Consider the following 19,657-nt stretch of genomic DNA (forward strand, 5'->3'; position numbering starts at 1 on the left):
GCCCCTGGCCAGTTTCAGAAAGGAGAAACACTTCTGCCAGAACCAAAAGGGAGACACCAGCATAATCTTTGAAGTCTCCTCCTGGATCTTTGGAAGAATCCTAGGTTTTAATGGAAGAGGTGGAAAGCACACACAAATGTTCCCATCCATAGGAGTGAGAAGGTATTTGTCTTCCAAGCCTGTTTGCAATGAATCCTGGAACAGAATATCTAATATCTGTTTTGAAAGAAGGCAAACAAGATGTATTTGAGGCGTTCCCCACAGTTGGATCAATTCCTCAAAGACAACTGGGTATAACTTCCACTTGTGAGGGTTTGTCCTGGTCCTGCTCAGCTTGTCTTCTAGAAGTTTTTTTTTTTCCTGATGGAATGTATGAAGCCTAAACAGTCAGACTGACATGGGCTGCTACCTCCCAAGTAATCACTGCATGTTTGCAAAGAGGAAATGATCTGGAGCTCCCTTACTGTTTATGTATCACATCAATGTGGTGTTACCTGTAATAACTTCCTGAAGTCTAGGGGATCAGACATGACTTAAGGTTTTTAAGGCACTGATGACTGCCAACATCTGATATTTGTGTTTTGTTGATCCTTGGGAGTTCCACAGACCTTGCCACTTTCACCCCTTTCAAAACTGCTCCCAAAGCACAGTCTGAAGCATCTGCTGTGACAGACTTAGAAAGAAACTGACAGCAGAAATGGAGACCTGGACAGAGAAACAAATGGCCCACCCACCAAAGCAACACCTTTATGGCAAATCTCAGAACAGGAATCTGAAAGTGTAAGGAATGATGATTATGACGATGACTGATTATGCAGAGTCCAAACTAATCTGAGGTATGACTGAATTTTCCTCAAGTGAAGTCTGACAAAGGAAATCATGAGAACTATAGAAGCCATGAAACTCAGAATCTTAAGAAATTCTCTGTCAGGTGTCCAAGATTTCTTAGACATCTCCATCAGGCTTCCTAGTGCTGTTCTACTTTGTCCAATAAAAGAAAGGCTTTTCCTAGTGAAGAATTTAGAAGATATCCCCAAGAAAAAAAAAAAAACAGTAATTAGAAAGGGATGAGAGATGATGCAAGTTCAAATGAAATTCCAGACTGAGCAGGAGTTTTAGGACTCATGGCAGGAAATTCTACCAAATGGAAAATTATCAACAAATATAAGACAATTGTCCAAGTATGTCATGAAGCTTGCAGTGGGCAATCATTGAGCCAGACAATCTGTAAATACCCTTGGCACAGTGGACAGACTGAAGGGCAGGTAAGACAACTGATAATGTGAGCCACAGAAAACCTTAAAAAGTACAGTTTTGTACCTACCATAAATGTAGATGTCCGAACAGGATAGCATCTGCAGTCATAACAAATGGGTTGTCCTGTCGTCAGGCAGCCCTTCGGTCGGCCGGATTCCAAAGTCTGGGTCCGGCTTCGGCTGATGTCGCACTTCACCCGACGTCATCTCTGCTGGTCTTCGGGTATAAAGGCATCAGCCGACGCCATTTTCCTCAGTGTTTCTTGCCCCAGATGCCAGTTGCCCTCTAGGAAAGCTAAATTTTGGATAAATGCCAATGTTTCCAAAATAGTAGAAGGCAAACACAAAAAATAAGCATGTATGTACATATATACAAACAAATACACCATAAGAGACTCCCCCCCAGCTAGCTATAAGGAGGGTAAATACCCTAGGAGTACCACAGAGGGAAGGAGGGTGGGTAATCCTGACTGCAGATGCTATCCTGTTCGGACATCTACATTTATGGTAGGTACAAAACTGTACTATGTCCTTCAAGGATGCATCTGCAGTCATAACAAATGGGTAGAATACCATAGCCAAACTAGGGGAGGAGGAAGAAGAATTATGGTGTAGTTAGGATCCCTTGCAATACAGCAGTGGCAAACCCTGCTCGGGATCTAGAGTATAGAGGTAAATTATAATGCTTGGCAAATGTATGCACGGAGGTCCAAGTAGCCGCCTCAATAATGTCCTTGGTTGCCACTCCTCGTAAGAAAGCTGTGGTAGTGGCTGTAGCCCTTGTAGAATGAGGTCTTATGTTCTGTGGAACTGGTTTTCCATGGTAGGAGTAACAGAATCTTATGCAATTTCCTATCCATTTGGAGATTGTCTGTTTGGAAATTGCTTTTCCTTCCCTTCCTGTTGCATAGGCTACTAAAAGCTGGTCAGTTTTCTGTTACTTTTGGTTCTGTCCAGGTAGTAGCGTAACTGTCTATGTACATCCAAGGTATGCAGCAGCCTTTCCCCCTGTTCTGTGGATTGGGAAAGAAGGTAGGTAGGTGGATTGCCTGGTTTAAAGACACTGTGGATACCACCTTGGGCATAAAAGTAGGATTAGTTCTCATGGACACTCTATCTTGACGGAAGATTAGGAAGGGTTGTACTGCCATTAAGGCCTGTAGTTCCGAAACCCTCCTTGCTGAAGTAATTGCCAATAGGAAAGCAGTTTTCCATGATAGGTGTTGAAGATCTGCTGTTGCTGCTGGTTCAAATGGAGGGAGTGTCAATTTTTCTAGCACAAAGTTCAAGTCCCATGCTGGTAATGGTGGTTTCCTAGGAGGTTTTACATTCTTGATCCCTCTGAGGAATTGCCTGAGTAGAGGATGCGAAAAGACAGGTGGATCGAAGCTGTATTCTGCGGAAATAGCTGATGCATGTATCTTGATGGAGGAATAGGACAGGCCCGTATGTAGAAGCTCTGCCAAGTACTCCAGGATGTTAGCAATATCTATGTTCGAGACATCTTTTCCTCTTTCAGTACTCCAAATGACAAACCTTTTCCATTTTCCTGCATAGTTCCTTCTTGTTGAAGGTCTGTGGGCTTCAAGGATAATGTCTTTAACCCTTTGGGATAAGTCTGGGTTAGTAGCTGTTATGTGATGTTCCAGGCAGTCAGTTGCAAGGTTTTAGGTTTGGGTGCATGATGTTGTAGTTGTTCTGAGTTAACATCAAAGGCATCAGGGTATTGGCCACATTCTCCCCTGAGACATGCTCCTCAGCAAAGGATACCAGTGTTGTCTTGGCCAATTCGGAGCTATCAGAATTATCCTTGGACGTTCCTCTTTGATTTTCAGTAGTACCTTGTGCATCAAAGGCAGAGGTCGAAATGCATATGCTGTCAGGCCTTTCCAACTGAAGGATAGAGAGTCCACCTTCCATGCTAGTGGGTGGCATGTCCTTGTGCAGAATTTTTTGAGCTGGTGATTGAGTGGGGATGCGAATAGGTCTATTTGTGGCATTCCCCATTTCTTTGTGATGGCCTTGAAGACGTCCGGGTGTAGCATCCATTCGTGAGCATCTGAGGTGGTTCTGCTTAACATGTCTGCTAGGGTGTTTTCTTTTCCCGGCACAAATATTGCCTGTAACTGGATGTTGTAGCTCAGAGCCATATTCCAAAGGTCCAGAGTCATTCTGCATAGGGGGTATGAATGAGTGCCTCCCTGTTTGTTGATGTACCACATGACTGTGGTGTTGTCTGTCCTTATCATTAAATGGCCTTCTTTGAGGAATGGTTTGAATTTCTGGATTGCTAGTTTTACTGCTAGCAATTCTTTTTGGTTTATGTGCAGGTGCAGCTGGTCTGGAGTCCACAATCCTTGTATGCACTTGTCCAACATGTGCGCCCCCCAGCCTAGGTCTGAAGCGTCCGTTGTGATGGTTTGGTTTGCTTGAAAGTTGTGGAAGGGCAAGCCTGGGTTTGACTGGCATGCTTGAGCCCACCATAGGAACTCTTGTTTCAGGCATGGGATTAGTGGGATTTCGGTTTCTAAGCTGTGCCTGTGCTGAGACCATAAATTCTTTAGGTACCACTGTAGTTTTCTCATATGCAGTCTGGCATGGGGGACCAGGATTATGCATGATGCCATGAAGCCCAAGGCCTGCAGCACTTTTCTTGCTGTTAGTTTGTGCTGCTTTGTTAATGCCAAGAAGTAAAGAGGGAGTTGTGCTTGTTTTTCTGCAGTTAGGAATGCCATTTGTTTTACTGTGTCCAATTCCGCACCCAAGAATGTTCTTGTCTGGGATGGTATCAGTCTTGACTTTTTAAATTGACTGTGTATCCCAGGGCTTGTAGTAAGCAAATGACTCTTTGTAAATCTGTTGTCAGCTTGCTTTTGTTGTCCGCTTGTAACAGGCAGTCGTCCAGGTATGGATAAATTTGGATTCCCTGTAGCCTGCAATGAGCGATTACTGATGCCAGGCATTTTGTGAATACTCTGGGCGCAGTAGATAAGCCAAAGGGCAATGCTGAGAATTGATAATGCTCTGATCCTGCAAGAAATCTGAGGTATCTTCTGCAATTTGGTCGTATGGGGACGTGCAGGTATGCCTCCTTGAGATCTAGAGTTACCAGCCAACACTCCTTGCCCAGCATGGGAAGAAGTTGCTGTAGGGTCAGCATTTTGAATTTTGGTACAATGATGTATGTGTTTAAGACGGACAGGTCGAGAATAGGTCTCCAACTTTTCTCTTTTCTTGGTACTAGGAAGAGTCCGGAGTAGAATCCTTTGCCCTGTTGTGCTATTGGTACTCTTTCCACAGCTCTCATCTTTGTTAATTGAGCTATCTGCTTTAGAGCTTCTGTTTCTTGATTTGGAGGTAGGTTTGGCATTCCTCTTTTTACTGGTAAGGTGTGGAAGTGGAACCTGTAGCCTTGGTCTATGGTTTGCAAAATCCACTTGTCTTTTGTGATATAATGCCAATTTTTCGAAAATAAGGCTAACTTTCCGCCTAAAGGTGCTGCTATTTGCTCCCTGGTAGGCGGTGTCAGAGTCAAGTCACTGTGATTGTCCTGTTGCAGTGGCAGTGGTTGTGTCTGTGCCTCTGTGGTTATTGCCTTGCCACTGGCGTCCTCTATAGGCACCTCCTCTGGATTGATTTCTGCCTCTAGAGCGTCTATTCCTGCCTCTGAGATTTTGAGGAGTCTGGAAAGGACCAATTTTTGGCAGGCCAGTTCCTGCTAAACCTTGGGGGCTGAACCTGTAAGAAATCCTTAACTGTTTGTACAGATTTTGCCTTCTCTTCCATTTTCTTGATTACTTGCTGAGCAGGTGTACCAAATAGACTGGCCTTATCCATAGGAGCATCTAACAGCTTTGCTTTAACATGATCCGGCAAAACCTGTTCCTTCAACCATGCATGCCTTCTTATCACTGTGCCAGTCATGGCTGATCTAAATGAAGCCTCCAGTGCATCATAGCCACATTTTAAAGAATGGTTACTAACCTGCTGAATGTTATTCACCATTTCTAAAACATATTTCTTATCTAAGGAGTCATCAGAGGACAGCTTCTTAGTTAACTGATCAACAACATCTGTGTTGTCGATCTTTGTTCTTTCTTGAGGAATGGGACTCTGTTCTGATTCTTGGAATGGGCTCGGCAGTTATACAGCTCGCGCCAGCCAAAAAAAAAACCTCTCAAGTCAAGACTCTACCCACAATCACTCTCTTTCCATTACATCAGATCGAGTTTGCAGATCCCAGATAAGGAGTGGGAGCCTGGAACTAAGAAGGACCACCATGGAACTGGGGTCACACCCCACCCCGAGAGTCCACTCTCAAAAGCAGGAGATGGGGAAGGACCCACAACAGACAAAGTCCTGAGAGCCACGGTCAGCTGTGCTTTATAAAAAAAAAAAAAAAAAAAAAATGCTGATCACAAACCCTCTGAACCAGCAGTGGAGTCTCAGCCCCAAAAATCAGTCAGTTCCAAGGATGGAACTGAAGTCAGAGCAACATCCGGTGTTGAGGTACAGATGCCTAATGCCACAGGAACAACTGTTACAAGGGGGGTTGAAGTGCTGGGCTCCAAAGTTTAAGTCAGAGTAGGAGACAATGAAGGAGTCCTTGGAGAAGATAACCCAACTTCAAGAGGGAGAGGGGCCTGAGAAGGGGCCAGAATACCACTGGCCACCACCAGATGATCCACCAATCTCACAACATCTACCTTGGAGAGACTCCTGGAGGATCGCATGGACAATCCTGAAGGGGACTCAGGTAATTCCAGAAAAGGACTGGGCAACTGGCCCGCAAAATGGTCTACAGAAGGTGCACACCTCATCCTGGGAAAAAAGATTTGGGTCTGGTAAATGCACCGAGGGGTGGGTTGAGCCTGCTGAGGCGCCGTTGGAGCAGTCGGCACAGAGCTGGAAACTAAAGAAGGCAGTGCCGATGCTGGTGCCGAAGGCACCGTAGTGGCAGTAGTCAGTGCTGAGGATTCTTTAAATTGAAGTTTTGGTACCTTTGCTTTCGGTTTCTGTGGAGGTAGTCAGAACTATGGCCTTATGTTTTTGTGCCACCGGGCCATGGGGGATGCAGGTACCAAGCGGCTCTTCTTTTTGACAGGGTCTGATTTGGGATCAGACTTGGACAAAGCTTCACTAAAGGTAGTTTTTAACAAGCCTTCCAAAATAAGCTTATTCCAATGCTTGACCAAAGCCTGGTTACTAAAGGCTTGGCAGATGTCACAATTTTGATCAAGACGTGGAGCTCCTAGACAATAAACTCACAAAAGATGCCCATCAGAAAGTACAGTTGTGTACACTTACCATAAATGTAGATGTTCAAGTGTATTCACTGTTGCAGTCATTACATTTGGGTAATCCTTCTGACAGGTTGCCCTCAGTCAGCATGAATTCCAAAGTCTTGGGTCCTGCGTCAGCTGCTGTCACCCCTTCCCTGATGTCAGGTCATCAGGGGTATAAAAGCAGCCTATGCCATTTTCTTCAGTTTTTCTTGCCCCAGACGTCAGGTGCCCCCTGAAAGGGTAGCCAAAATTTATATACATACAAAAATACATGCACCAATATAAACTTTACCTTCATCTACAAGCAAATACACCACATAGGTTGTAGAAATCAGAGAAGGAAAGATAAGTTCCAGCAGAAAAAAGGGGGATGGTGAGTGGGTAACCTGGACTGCAACAGTGAATACACTCTATCATCTACATTTATGGTAAGTGTACACAACTGTACTATGTTCTTCGTGTTTCACTGCTGCAGTCATTACATTTGGGTAGAGTCCCAAAGCTATGGATGGGAGACTGGAGCTAAACAGCATTAGGAGCGGCTATGAGGCCCTGCAGAACTGCAGTGACAAAGCCTGCCCTGGATTTTGAGTAAAGTGGCAGATGATAGTGCTTTGAAAAGGTGTGCACTGAACTCCAAGTAGCAGCCTCTAAAATGTCCTTGGTTGGTACTCCCCTGAGAAAGGCTGCTGAAGTGGCTGCAGCTCTGGTTGAATGTGGCCTAATGCCCTTAAGCACTGGCTTGCCATGGTGAAAATAGCAGAAACTAATGCAGTGGTCTATACACTTTGAAATAGTCTGCTTTGAGATGGCCTTTCCTTGTGATCCTGCAGCATAAGCCACTAGCAATTGCTCTGTCTTCCTGAAAAAACTTCGTTTCTGTCCAAGTAGAATCTAAGCTGTCTGTGTACGTCCAAAGAATGCAGAATTCTCTCACCCTTGTTCTGTGGATTCAGACAAAGTTGGCAGATGAATAGTTTGGTTAAGAGCCACACTGGACACCACCTTAAGCAAAAAGGTTGGGTTTGTCCTCAGAGAAACCCTGTCTGGATAAAAACATGATAAAAGGTTCCACAGCCATGAGTGCCTGTAGCTCTGAAACTCGTCTTGCAGAAGTTATTGCTAGGAGGAGAGCTGTTTTCCAAGATAAAAAACTTTATATCAGCAGTAGCAGCTTCCTCAAAAGGAGGCAGGGTGAGTTTTTCCAAGACATAGTTGAGGTCCCATGCAGGTATTGGTGTTCTCCTTGGACGGCGTAAATTTTTGGCTCCTCTGAGGTACTGCTTTAATAAAGGATTGGAAAAGATTGGTGGCTCTGTATTGTAATGAGCCGAAATAGCAGAGGCATGAATTTTAATGGATGAAAACGATAGGCCTTTGTCCAGCATCTCAGTTAAGTATTACAAACTCTGAGGAACATTTGGTACAGCTGTGATCAGTTCCTTGTGCCTGGTTCCAAGCACAGAATCTCTTCCATTTTCCAGCATAAGATTTTCTAGTACTAGGCCTTCTGGCTTCCAAAATGACATCCATCACAGCTTTACTGAGAGGTCTGTTTTGTATGATTACATTATCCGCCATGCTGCCAGGCTTAAAGTCCTTAGTTGGCTGTGCAGGATCTGATTGTTTTGCTGGGATAGTAGATGGGGTATTTGAGGTAAGGTCCAAGTTGGACATTGAGACAAGCTACTTAGGATTGGATACCAGTACTGGCGGGGCCAGTCTGGGGCAATCAGTATCATCTTTGGCTTCTCCTTTCTGACCTTTAGGAATACCTTGGGGAGGAGAGGCAGTAGAGGAAAGGCATATACTGATAAGGTGTCCACTTTCCATGCTTGTCTGTGAGAAGTCCTCGTGCAGAATCTTTTTAGTTGGCAGTTGTGAGGGGAGGCGGATAGATCTATGTCCAGGCATCCCCATTTCCTTGTTATCATGCTGAAGACTTGTGGATCCAGCTGCCACTCGTGGGGATCCATGAGGTTTCTGCTTAGTTCGCCTGCCAGAGTATTTTCCTTTCCTGGCAGGAATTGTGCCTGCAGATGTACTTGGTAAGTCAATGTTGTGTCCCACAAAGTCATGGCTAGTCTGCAAGAGGGTAAGAATGTGTGCCCCCCCTGCTTGTTTATATACCACATGACCATGGTGTTGCCTGTCTTTATCAGTAGTTGTCCCAGATGAAGTAGGTCCTTGAAGGCTGTCAAGGCATTTTGAACAGCTAGCATCTCTTTTTGATTGATATGTAGATGCATTTGGGTTGAGGACCATGTGCCCTGAATGCATCTTCCTGCCATGTGGGCCCCCCATGCATAATCTGATGCATCCGTTGTTAGTGTCTGCCTGGCTTGGAGTAATGTGAATGGCTGTCCCTTGTTCTGGTGACAAGCCTTCGCCCACCATCGAAACTCCTGTTGTAGGCAGGGAATGAGAGCAATCATTGTTTCCAGGCTGTGGCAGTGCTGAGCCCAAACACTTTTTAGGTACCAGTGAAGTTTCCTCGTATGCAGTCTTGCAAATGGAATTAGTAGGATGCAGGATGCCATGAAGCCCAAAGCCTGCAGACTTTTTCTTGCAGATATCTGGGCCTTTGTTGCCAACATTTTGAAATAGGTAGTCAGTTGCCTTTGTTTGTCTGGCGTGAGATAAGCCATCTGGGCAGTTGTATTTAAGCTTGCACAGAGGAATATTATCTCTTGCGAGGGTACTAGTTTTGATTTCCTTTCATTGACTGTGTACCCTAGGCATGTTAGAAGTCTTTTCACAAATGCCAGATGCTGTAGAAGAATGTCCTTGTTCTCTGCTTGAATTAGACAGTCATCCAAGTAAGGATATATTTGTATTCCTCTTTGTCTGCAGAATGTAATTACTGGTGCCAGGCACTTTGTAAAGACCCTGGGCGGAGTAGAGAAGCCAAATGGCAGTGCAGAGAACTGGTAATGCACTGAGCCAGCCTTGAATCTGAGGTATCTTCTGCATGACTGTCTGATTAGGACATGCAGGTATGCCTCTTTTAGGTCTAAAGTCACAAGCCCAGCGTTCTTGTCCAGCATGGGCAGAAGCTGCTGCAAAGTCAGCATTCTGAATTTTGGTATATCCAGGAATATGTTCAGAATAGATAGGTCCAGTACTGGTCTCCAGGCCTTGTCCTTGCTGGGTACTAAGAACAGTCTTGAGTAAAATCCTTGTTCCTGCTCTTGCTCTGGTACTTGTTGAATGGCCCCCATATCCATGAGGGATGAGACTTGTTTTTCTACCTCTGCCCATTGATTTTTTGGCAGATCTGGCCAGCCATTTGCCTTTGGCAGGGTATGGAAATGGAACTTGTAGCCTTGTGACACAATTTAGAACCCACTTGTCCTGGGTTATAATGTGCCAATTTTGAGAAAAAAGTGCTAATTTTCCCCCTATGGGTGCTGCCAGGAGATAAGTGCTAGGTGCTGGCAGGGGGAAGTCATTGGGACTGTTTCCTGTATGGTTGTGATTTGTCTTCTCCAACTTTGGAGGTAGAAGCACCCCATTGCTTTGACCTGTATGAACCTTACGCCTGGGATCTGCCTCTAGGGCATCTAGATCTGCACCTTTGAGGTCTGTCTGACACAGGAAAGGACCAATTCTTTGTAGGCCAGTGTCTACTAAACCCAAGTGGCTGTACTTGTAAAAAATCTTTGACAGTTTGCATAAATTTAGCTTTTTAACACATCTTCTGCGTTAACACCGAACAAAGTATCATGCTGTAAAGGTGCATCTAATAATTTAACTTTGACATGATCAGGCAGAATTTGTTCCTTTAACCAAGCATGCCTCCTAATTACAGAACCCATAACTGCGGCCCTGCAGGAGGCCTCCAAAGAATCAAAACCACATTGCAAAGTATGCTTTCCAACTTGTTCAGCTGCATGCAATAAATCCTGCATTTCCTTGTTTTCTGCACATTCAGAATTTAACATTTTCTGTTTAAGCAATGCCATGACATGTTGCTGATATTTGAGCATATGAAACTGACAGTTTAAGGCCCTTATAGCCAAGGTAGCAGATGTGTGAACCTTTTTTCCTCATCTATCCAGTGCCCTAGAATCTCTGTCAGAGGGGGTGGGGTTTTTTGCAGCGGAAGCCTTAACTCCTTTGGGACCCTGTGAAATAGTTTCTGGGTCTGCAGAAGGGTTTTTAAAAAGGAATTTATGAGAGTCAGGAACCCTGTAATATCGGTCAGGCTTAACAGGAGCTGGAGGTAAGGAGTCAGGGGTAAGACTAGACTCCAAAAACACATTATCTACAATTTCTAACACAGATGGAATGGCTAGAGGCCTGTGTTGAAGTAGTAATAGGAAATCCCTGAGCCTATTTTTAGATTCTGAAAAATCTTGGCTCTCCCAGTGGAAATGCTCCCTCATGGTATGCAAGGTTTCCCCAAAAGAATAGTCTTCTGGAGGAGAAGCTGAAGGTATAGATTCTTCAGCATCAGAATCCTCATAGGGGGGAACAGCATATTCCTGATCAGAAGAAATAGAAACCTGATCTAAAGATTCATAGTCAGTCTCTTGCCTAGGCCTCTTATCAGGAGGGGGATGGGAACCCCTGATCAAGGTAATCAAGTCTTCTGCCATTTTGAGCATCTGTGTTTTGGGCATAGAGGCCTGTCCACGTGGTTCTGGAGTTTGCTTCTTTGCTTTAGAAGGTGCTTTAGTCTCGGCCTTTGAAGCTGAAGTCGGTTTAATATAAAGATGTTTAGGTCTGAATACACCCTCAGAAGCCGGTGCCTGCTCAGAGGCTCTGGACCCATCTGAGGGAATAGTATCTGAGGCTCCAATACCTTGAGTTTCCAGCGGCATGGCCGACTCCACATGGGAGTCAGTAGCGGCCTGCAACTGTAAAGTAGCGGGCGTCAGGGGCTGCGAAAGCACCTCACTGAGAACCGGTGACTGGCTTAGGAGAAGCTTCGTCGGTTTTGGACCTCGGTTGTTTATCTCTCTCCTTTTCTTTGCGTTTTTTGTGAACTCCGGTAGTCGTATGACTATCCGACGACATTTCTGGATAATTAAACCGGCATCCAAAATAGTTTAAAGCAAAATCATACCGACACTTAACAATGTGTTGGTTAAATCTAGCACAAAACCGACAACCAGAAACGTTGTGATCAGGGCCTAGGCAAGGAATTCAGTAAGAATTAAAGTCCTTATGAGGTATTTGCTTTCCACAAGAAATACAATTATTAACTTTTTCTGACATCGGTCTGCAGCAAGAAAAAAAAAAGTTTCCCCAATGGGGTACTTAGCTTTATTGAAGACTTCAGATCTGAAATTCGAACACGAAAATCTCAGGAGTCTGCCGACCGGCACTTGAACTGCTTCTGCTTTGGGCACCGCACGACAAGAAAGACTGAAGAAAATGGCATTGGTTGCTTCTTTTATACCCCTGACGACCTGACATCAGGGAAGGGGCGACAGCAGCCGACACAGGACCCAAGACTCTGGAATTCAGGCTGACTGAGGGCAACCTGCCAGCAGGATTACCCAAATGTAATGACTGCAACAGTGAAACACGAAGAACATCTGGGCATCTTTCTTCCACAGTCTTGGAACTGTTTAAATCCAGAAGTGCCTTTATGCTTTTCTGCCATTTTAACAATTAGCGCATAAGGACACAAGCTAAACATACGAACACATGCACACAAAGTATAAGAGAGGAAGGTCTACCAACTATGGTAGTGGAGAAATGCCTAAAGGTGTAAAAGAAAAGAGGGAAGGAAAGTACCAATGATGGTACTAAGTATTACCAAACTGAAATTACCATAGGTAAGGGGCACAGTACCCGAACACACAACTGAAAAATTACAAGGTATAATATACAAAATATATATCCATCTATAGAAAGATAAACACAAAGAAATATTTTAATAAGGAAAAATTTTAAAGACTTCGCTGAGAGCATCACCTGACGCGTCTTGCTGACGCGGCTGCAAACGAGATCTGACGTAATGGAGAGATGGGAATTGTGGGTATAGTCTTACCTCAAGAGTTTTTTGGCTGGCGTGAGCTATACAATGGCTGAGCTAGTTCGGAGGTTCAGAACAGAGTCCCATTTATCAAAAATGAATAACGATTAACATCACATTAACAGTTAACATTTTCATGTTCTCAACAAAAGCCAGCAAAAATGTTAACTTGCAATCCTAGCACTTCAAAATTTTGAAAGATAAGGAAGCAGAAGAAGAAATTTCCAGTTCTGTCAAAAGTCTTCCTATCCTTGACAGAAGGAATGGGGTTAGCATTCACAATATGTCTAACAGAATTTAAAGATATCACTACAGGATCTGATTTAGGATTGGAGGACAAAAATGTGCCTCTGCTGTACTTGATATAACCTGCCAGATTTTTAGGGGAGCAGGGGACAGACTTACATGATGAGGGCACACCAGCTACTGTATTTGATAATGGTTAGGAGTACAAAAAGATCACAGTAAGGTTTGCCCCAGTGGTGAAACATCTTCGTCACTGATGGCATTAACGATCATGAGCAATCAGTAAGTACGTAACTGCTGAGCCTGCTACATAGTTGGTTCATACATGTTGCCAGTAGAAGGTATTGCAAAGACATTGCCCATAGTCACATCCTCATGTCTTCCCGGCACAGGGGGCAAGATCTGCTTCCTCACTGCTTGCTGATGTACCAGACCACTGTCATTTTGTCTGTGTGTAAAGAAATCACACTTTAAAGATGGTCCTGAATGGCCTACAATGCTATAAAGAACATTAATGTGATAATTGGTTTAGGGAATGTCAAACCAGTAAAAGGCCATTTTCCCCTTAAAAGACTCTCCCTCCCAGACAGGAGGCATCCATGGTTACCAAGGTCTTTGGCAGGGGAAGGGTGAAAGATCTTCATAATTAAATGGTGGGAGACTCCCATCCATCACTCCAGGTGATGTCTGTGAATTGGAGAGAGTTGGACTGGATTGCTGAAAGCAAAGTCAGACAGTCGCACCCTCATGCCCAGCTAGGAGAATGGAAGTTGACATCACACAAAGGGATCTTTAAGAAGACAGAAGCTAGTAGATTTGTTGTTGAAAGTCTCTGGATTACACATTGCAATATCAATTTTTTTCTTCTGGAAGTTTGACAATGTATGGTTTTGTATCCAGAGCCTATAAAATCAGTTTTTGTTACGGTTCTAGATGAAACCCTTCTGTGTTTGCAGAAATATACAAGGACAGACAAATGAAACAAATACCTGACTGATATGAGTGACTCCCTTGCTGTCACAGCCAACAGCCAGGTATGGGAATGTGTGAACCCTCTCAACCTCAAGTGGCTGTAATGATCAATATACAGCTGGTGAACACCTGGAAGCTGTGGTGAGACAAAAGGGCAAAGCTTGAAATGGATTAGGATTAGTTCCTACCCAGAAGCACAGGTTCCTTTAGGACATTGACAATTATGTGAAGGTAAGCATCCTGAAAAAGTCAGCATAGTATATCCATTCACCTTCCTGCAGACACGAAGAATGTCTTGCTTTGTGACCATCTGGAACTGTATCCTCTTCTTCTCAAACCTGTTTAGACCACTTCCGTCTAGAATTGCCCTGAGGTTCTTTGACTTCTTTGGGAAGTTATAAGAATGAAGAATAGACCCTAGACTTTCTCTGGTCTGGTGGAACCTCTAAGATTGTTCCTTTATCTTTTTGAGGAGCAGCACAAATCTCCTATGCTGGTGCCCTTTTCTAGCAATGTGATACCTCTGGAAGGGGCAGGGATGACATTTTCTGGGACTGTCAAAGAAGGAAATAACAGCCACTGGATATTACAGTCTTCAGCAAGTTGTCCTATCTGATGGCCACCCACAAGTTTAGGTGAAGAGGCAATCTGTCCCTGAGGGCTTGCAGAGAATAGCAGTCAGAAAAACTTTCAGCAATGCTAAGGTTGCTTCCTGAGGGAAGGACCTCTGAAGCCTTAAGGCCACCCTCTGGGTGGGAACCATTAGAGAGGCCTACTCTGGTAGGTCTTCCACATTCTGACAAATAGTCAAATGGAAAGCACTGGGACATTTAAACCAGGGGGCTTGAATCACTTTAATATTAGACCCAAAGAGGGAGGACTTATTATAATGGGCACTGACAAAGAAAGTCTTGAAACTGTCCACAAAGTTGCATGAGCTGAGCCAGGCAAGATGCCTTATGCCTGCTCTTGCGGCCCTAATCACTCCCTGGGCAGCATTATGCAACAGCCTCATGAACAGTTGGGCCATAGTCAGCATAGCAGCCACTTAAAACCATGTATTATCTGTTCAAATAGGTCTCTTTGGAAATTAGTCATACGAGTTAGGTAGTTTAATGCTTAGAATGCAAATGAACCAGAAGCATGAACTTGCTTCCACATGCAGTCTATCATCTTAGACTCCCTGTTAGGAGGATGGAATGCTGGACTGTCAGACAACCCATTTTAAGTGGCTGCTCTGATGATAATGCAGCTCACCATAGGGATTTTGCTTTAGGCTGTTCTGTCCTTATGTGGGTGAAGGATTTAGTCTGGTTTCCTTGGCATGCTTTTGGCTCAGATGGGCTCCTGCCTTGCACTCTTTGCCACCAGAGCCACAATGCAGTTGGTGGAAGATCACCCAGGAGGTATATGGGGAATATCTTAAGGCCTCAAAAAGAACTGCCTCATCTAGGGAAAATGGGGCAATAGACCAAGTATCCCACTGTCACATCTATTATAGGATTCCACCAAATCTGTTTTTTCAGGAGGGAACTTTGGCGAATGTTTCCCTTTCACCGATGTCAGCATCTGGTGTGAGATAAGACTCCATGGGGAAGTCAAATCGGACTCCTTTTACAAGCAAGTTTTCTTCATACATCTGGATGGGGCTCGTCCAAAGCACTCAGACTGGTGGAGTCTTTGATGGTGGGTAGGTCTGAGACCCTCAGAAATACTCTGTCCGTGAAATGGATGATGAGGTCTCAAGTTTGCAGACTGACTAATGCCCTGGGATAAAACCAAAGCTTCCTGCTTGTGTCACTGGATTGGCTATGATCCTCTCAAAGTCGACAAAAGTAGACATGAAATCCATTGGCATGAAAGACGTTCACCTCAGAAAGGTGTATGTACGAACAGACCTGGATATTGACGGTCCTGAGCATTGGCTATGATCCTCTCAAAGAAGTGAAAAGTAGACATGATATCCATTGGCATGAAAGACATTCAACTCAGAAAGCTGTCTGTACAAACAGACATGGATGTTGACAGTCCTGAGCATGAACCACTAACACTGACCACCCAAACAGCTCTGGTGTAGAGACTGGAGCCAGCACCTCAAATGCACAGGACCCAGACACCAAAAAGGATGATGAATGGATCAACGCCCAAGACAACAGTGAGGACTTGGTATCAAGGAACCAGTGCAAAGATGCTGTCTAATTCGCCAGGAATGGAGTCAGGAGTGTCAGACACTACGGAGAGTTGGTACCAAGGGACCTGATCCAACCAATGCTAAAGGAAAATACATCAGGAAGGACAATGGCTCCTATTGCCTCTAGTGACAATATCCACACCAGGGAAGTAGGTTCTTCGGACAGTGCAATCCGATCCACTATGGAAACAGAGGGGGATGGGATGACACCCATTTCAATCTCAGCCTTAATAAATGCTGTCATAATCTGGTCCCAGTCAAAGTCAGAGGAACTACAAACAGACCTAGAAGACCTGAGAAAGGGGTAACAGATAAAACTTTGAGAGCTCTTAAAAGAGAGAGAGAAAATGGTAAAGAAATGGAAACAGAGAGCAGAGGATTTCTTTACCATTTCTCTCTCTTTCTCTTTTCTCTGTACAGAAGTATAAGTAACTGTAGTAGTCCCCTCAAAGTAGATTTATTCTTTCACTCCTGAATGGAGCAGGGTGGGGCAAAGTGCTTTCAAATGTCACAGGAGGCTAACAGGTGTCCTGGTCTCGGGCACTCCACACAAAACTCATTGTTATCCTTGGGAAGAATTGTCTGTGTGTGTCCACATTGGGCAGTCATTCTAAAGCCCTTATCCATAGCCGTGAAATGACAGGCCACCAAAAGGGGAAAAAATTGAGAAAAAAGTCAAGACAGTAACAGCAGAACAAACAAACCACAAGACAAGATTTTGAAAAACTTCAAAATAAATTACAAACGGAAGTAACTAGAAAAGTTTGTAACAGAACTTCTGTGTCACTGTTAGACAGAGGCACAGTATACTAACCTCGAAAAAGGGCATAGCAAAATTCATTTAAAATGGGTGGCGAAAGCCAAACACACTCTGGCTAGGCTTATAAATGCCCTAGGGCAGATAGCCTAGTATAAACCTATGAACCAATCCTGAAAGACCAAAGAAAATCACTAAGCCGCAGAAGTGCTCAGTCATGATAGTAGGAAGGTAAAAGAAAGAATATATACACACTGTGTGTGTGTGTGTGTGTGTGTGTGTGTGTGTGTGTGTGTGTGTGAGAGAGAGAAACGGAAAGATCTGTCTAATTGTTGGAAAGAAGAGACCTGGAGGCTTAGAGTGGAACAGTGCATGATGAGGGTAGAGGAGGAGCTTGAAAGCTTGTTTTGAAGTTGGTTTGCTGGGTCAGATCTGCCTAGACAGAGATCCCAGCAGTCGAAGGGTACAGAAGGGATAATGCAAGATCAAAACTTCTGGTATCCTTTTCCAGCAACTGAAGAGTAGCAAAAACACAGTTTTTTTTTTTTTTTTTACCAACTGTGATCTTAACATGCTACACTTCACATAGCACAATTTTGAAATGCCCAAACCTGTGGAGAGATTTCAGTGTTGCGAGTCTAAGGTCAAGCAGCCACATCACATCCAGTGAATACACTCTCAGTTCTCCAGTAGGGCCTGTTCAAATGTCTTCTAAAATTCTGTCAGTTTGCTATGCAACAACACTTGTAACAATGCCATCATTTATATTTGCAGGGCTAACCTGCAGAAAAACACTACTGCTTTGGAAAAACATTTTCAACAAAGTAGTTGCAAAACTTCTCCAAAGCTGATTACAGCCTCCTGAGTGATGGTATAAACAGCTTCATAGCCCCCTCCTCCTCTGTAGGAATGGGCACCAATATCCAAAACTACACCAAAGCACTATGCAAGCATTTATATAGATGCATGGAAATAGGAATACCCCAACAGGACTAAATCATCCTCCGCAAGGAAGAGTAAACCTGTCTGGTGGATATCTTCAATAAATAAACTCTGTAACTAAAGGAAAATATTGATGTCCAAGACCAAGTAGGAGAAGGTGCCCAATTGGAAGCAATGTCTCCTTAGCCTGAATGAGCAAATACGAGCAATAGTGAAATCCTCCAAAGCAGAGTCAAAATTGACCACATCTACTAGAGGTAATCATAAGGCCTTCTTCACATATGTCCGCAACCTCAAAAGGAAGCACACAGATCTGTTCAAAACTGGTGGTCAAGGAGACCACATATACAAATGCCGTAGATATAACAAACTTGCTGGATGACAGATTCAGCTAAAACTTTACCCGTCTGCCCCCCCATCAGTACATCAGGACATCCCCAGTACCTGCCCCCTTCCCCTTATATCTAGGGAACAGGTTATCACTGCTCTCTCAGAGGAAAAAAATACAGCCTCCATTGGACCCGATAACATCCCAGGCTACATCTTACATGAACTCAGGCACGAACTTGAAGCACCTTTAGGCAACCCTATTCAACCAAAGCCTGAGTTACTGGCTTCATCCCAGGCTGAGTGGAGGACAGCCACTGTCATCTCTTTAAACAAAGGTGGAGCATCCACCGATCTGGAAAATTATACACCCATCAGCCTAACTAGCCTGATCTGCAAGGCCATGGAAAGGATTACCATGGACTTCATTAACAAGGGCATTGGCAACCTCCAAACACTTGATCCAACACAGTTTGGCTTCGTCGAGGGGAGGTCATGTCTGCTAAATTTGGTCAAAGCCAATGGAGAAGACTGTGCACACCACCTACCTTGACCTAGCCAAACCCTTTGACAGTATTCCCCACTCAGGCATAACAGAAACTCTCACAACTAGGCATCAATCCATATGTTACCAAATGGGTAGCAAACTGGCTCACTGATAGAACCCACAGTTCTAAAAATAGGGGAAGCCACCTCAAGCAGTAGACCCGTAACAAGCGGCGTACCCCAGGGTTCAGTCTTGGGGCCTCTTATTTGGGACATACTTTTCTGAGGTGCAGGTCAAAACCAGTGGGCTATGGCTGACCAAGTTGGCAGATGACTGCAAGCTGGGTGCTGTCATCAATTTCCCTAGTGATGTGGACATCCTCCAGGAGGGTCTCACTTAAGACAAATGACTGGTGCTAGAAACATGGCCTCAAGCTGAATACCAAAAAATGCAAAATCATCCCCTTGGGGAGAGTGGGGTCTCCACAAACTATCATACTAATAACATCCTAAGCACTCAGTCGTGAGGGATTTGGGCACCCAGGTTGACAGCAACCTGATTTTTGACCACAATGATGCTTCTGTGGTACGGAAAAGCCTTCTACATGGCCCACATCATAAGTAAGGTCATCCAGGAACAAGGAGGTCATAACATCCCTATATTTCTTCCCTTATAAGGCCCATTATTGAGTACAACACACCATTCGGCATGTATATTGCAAAGCACATGCAGCAGCTGGAGAGACCAAAGAGGTTCCTCACCAGGAGAATCCAGGGCCTCAAACATCTACTATACAGAGACAGGCTAAAAGCCCTATCCCTCTACTCAATTTCATACAGACTCCTCAGAGGTGACCTCTGCCTGGCATACAAGGCGATCATGGACCCCACCTTGATGGGACTGTTGCATATCTGCAAGTCAAGCTCCACTGAAGTAACCAGCACGCGTGGCCTCAACCTGGACTGTGACATTAATAAGACTTGTTGACGGGACAGATTTGTGTCCCATATGCTCCCTCATCTATGGAATGGACTCCCTCTTCACATTAAGCAGAGTACCTCTTTACCCCTTTTTAAGCACAACTTGGATAACTGGATGGGAAACAGAAAATATACCCCTTGGATTCAACCCATGTCCCTGCTGGACAGGAGCATTGGGTGCTGATTTGTCTAAACATGGGCTAAACTCTTGGCTAGGCTTATAAA

This window comes from Protopterus annectens, chromosome 3.part1 (assembly GCF_019279795.1).
Source record: "Protopterus annectens isolate FY-2018-M chromosome 3.part1, PAN1.0, whole genome shotgun sequence".
Lineage (NCBI taxonomy): Eukaryota > Metazoa > Chordata > Ceratodontiformes > Protopteridae > Protopterus > Protopterus annectens.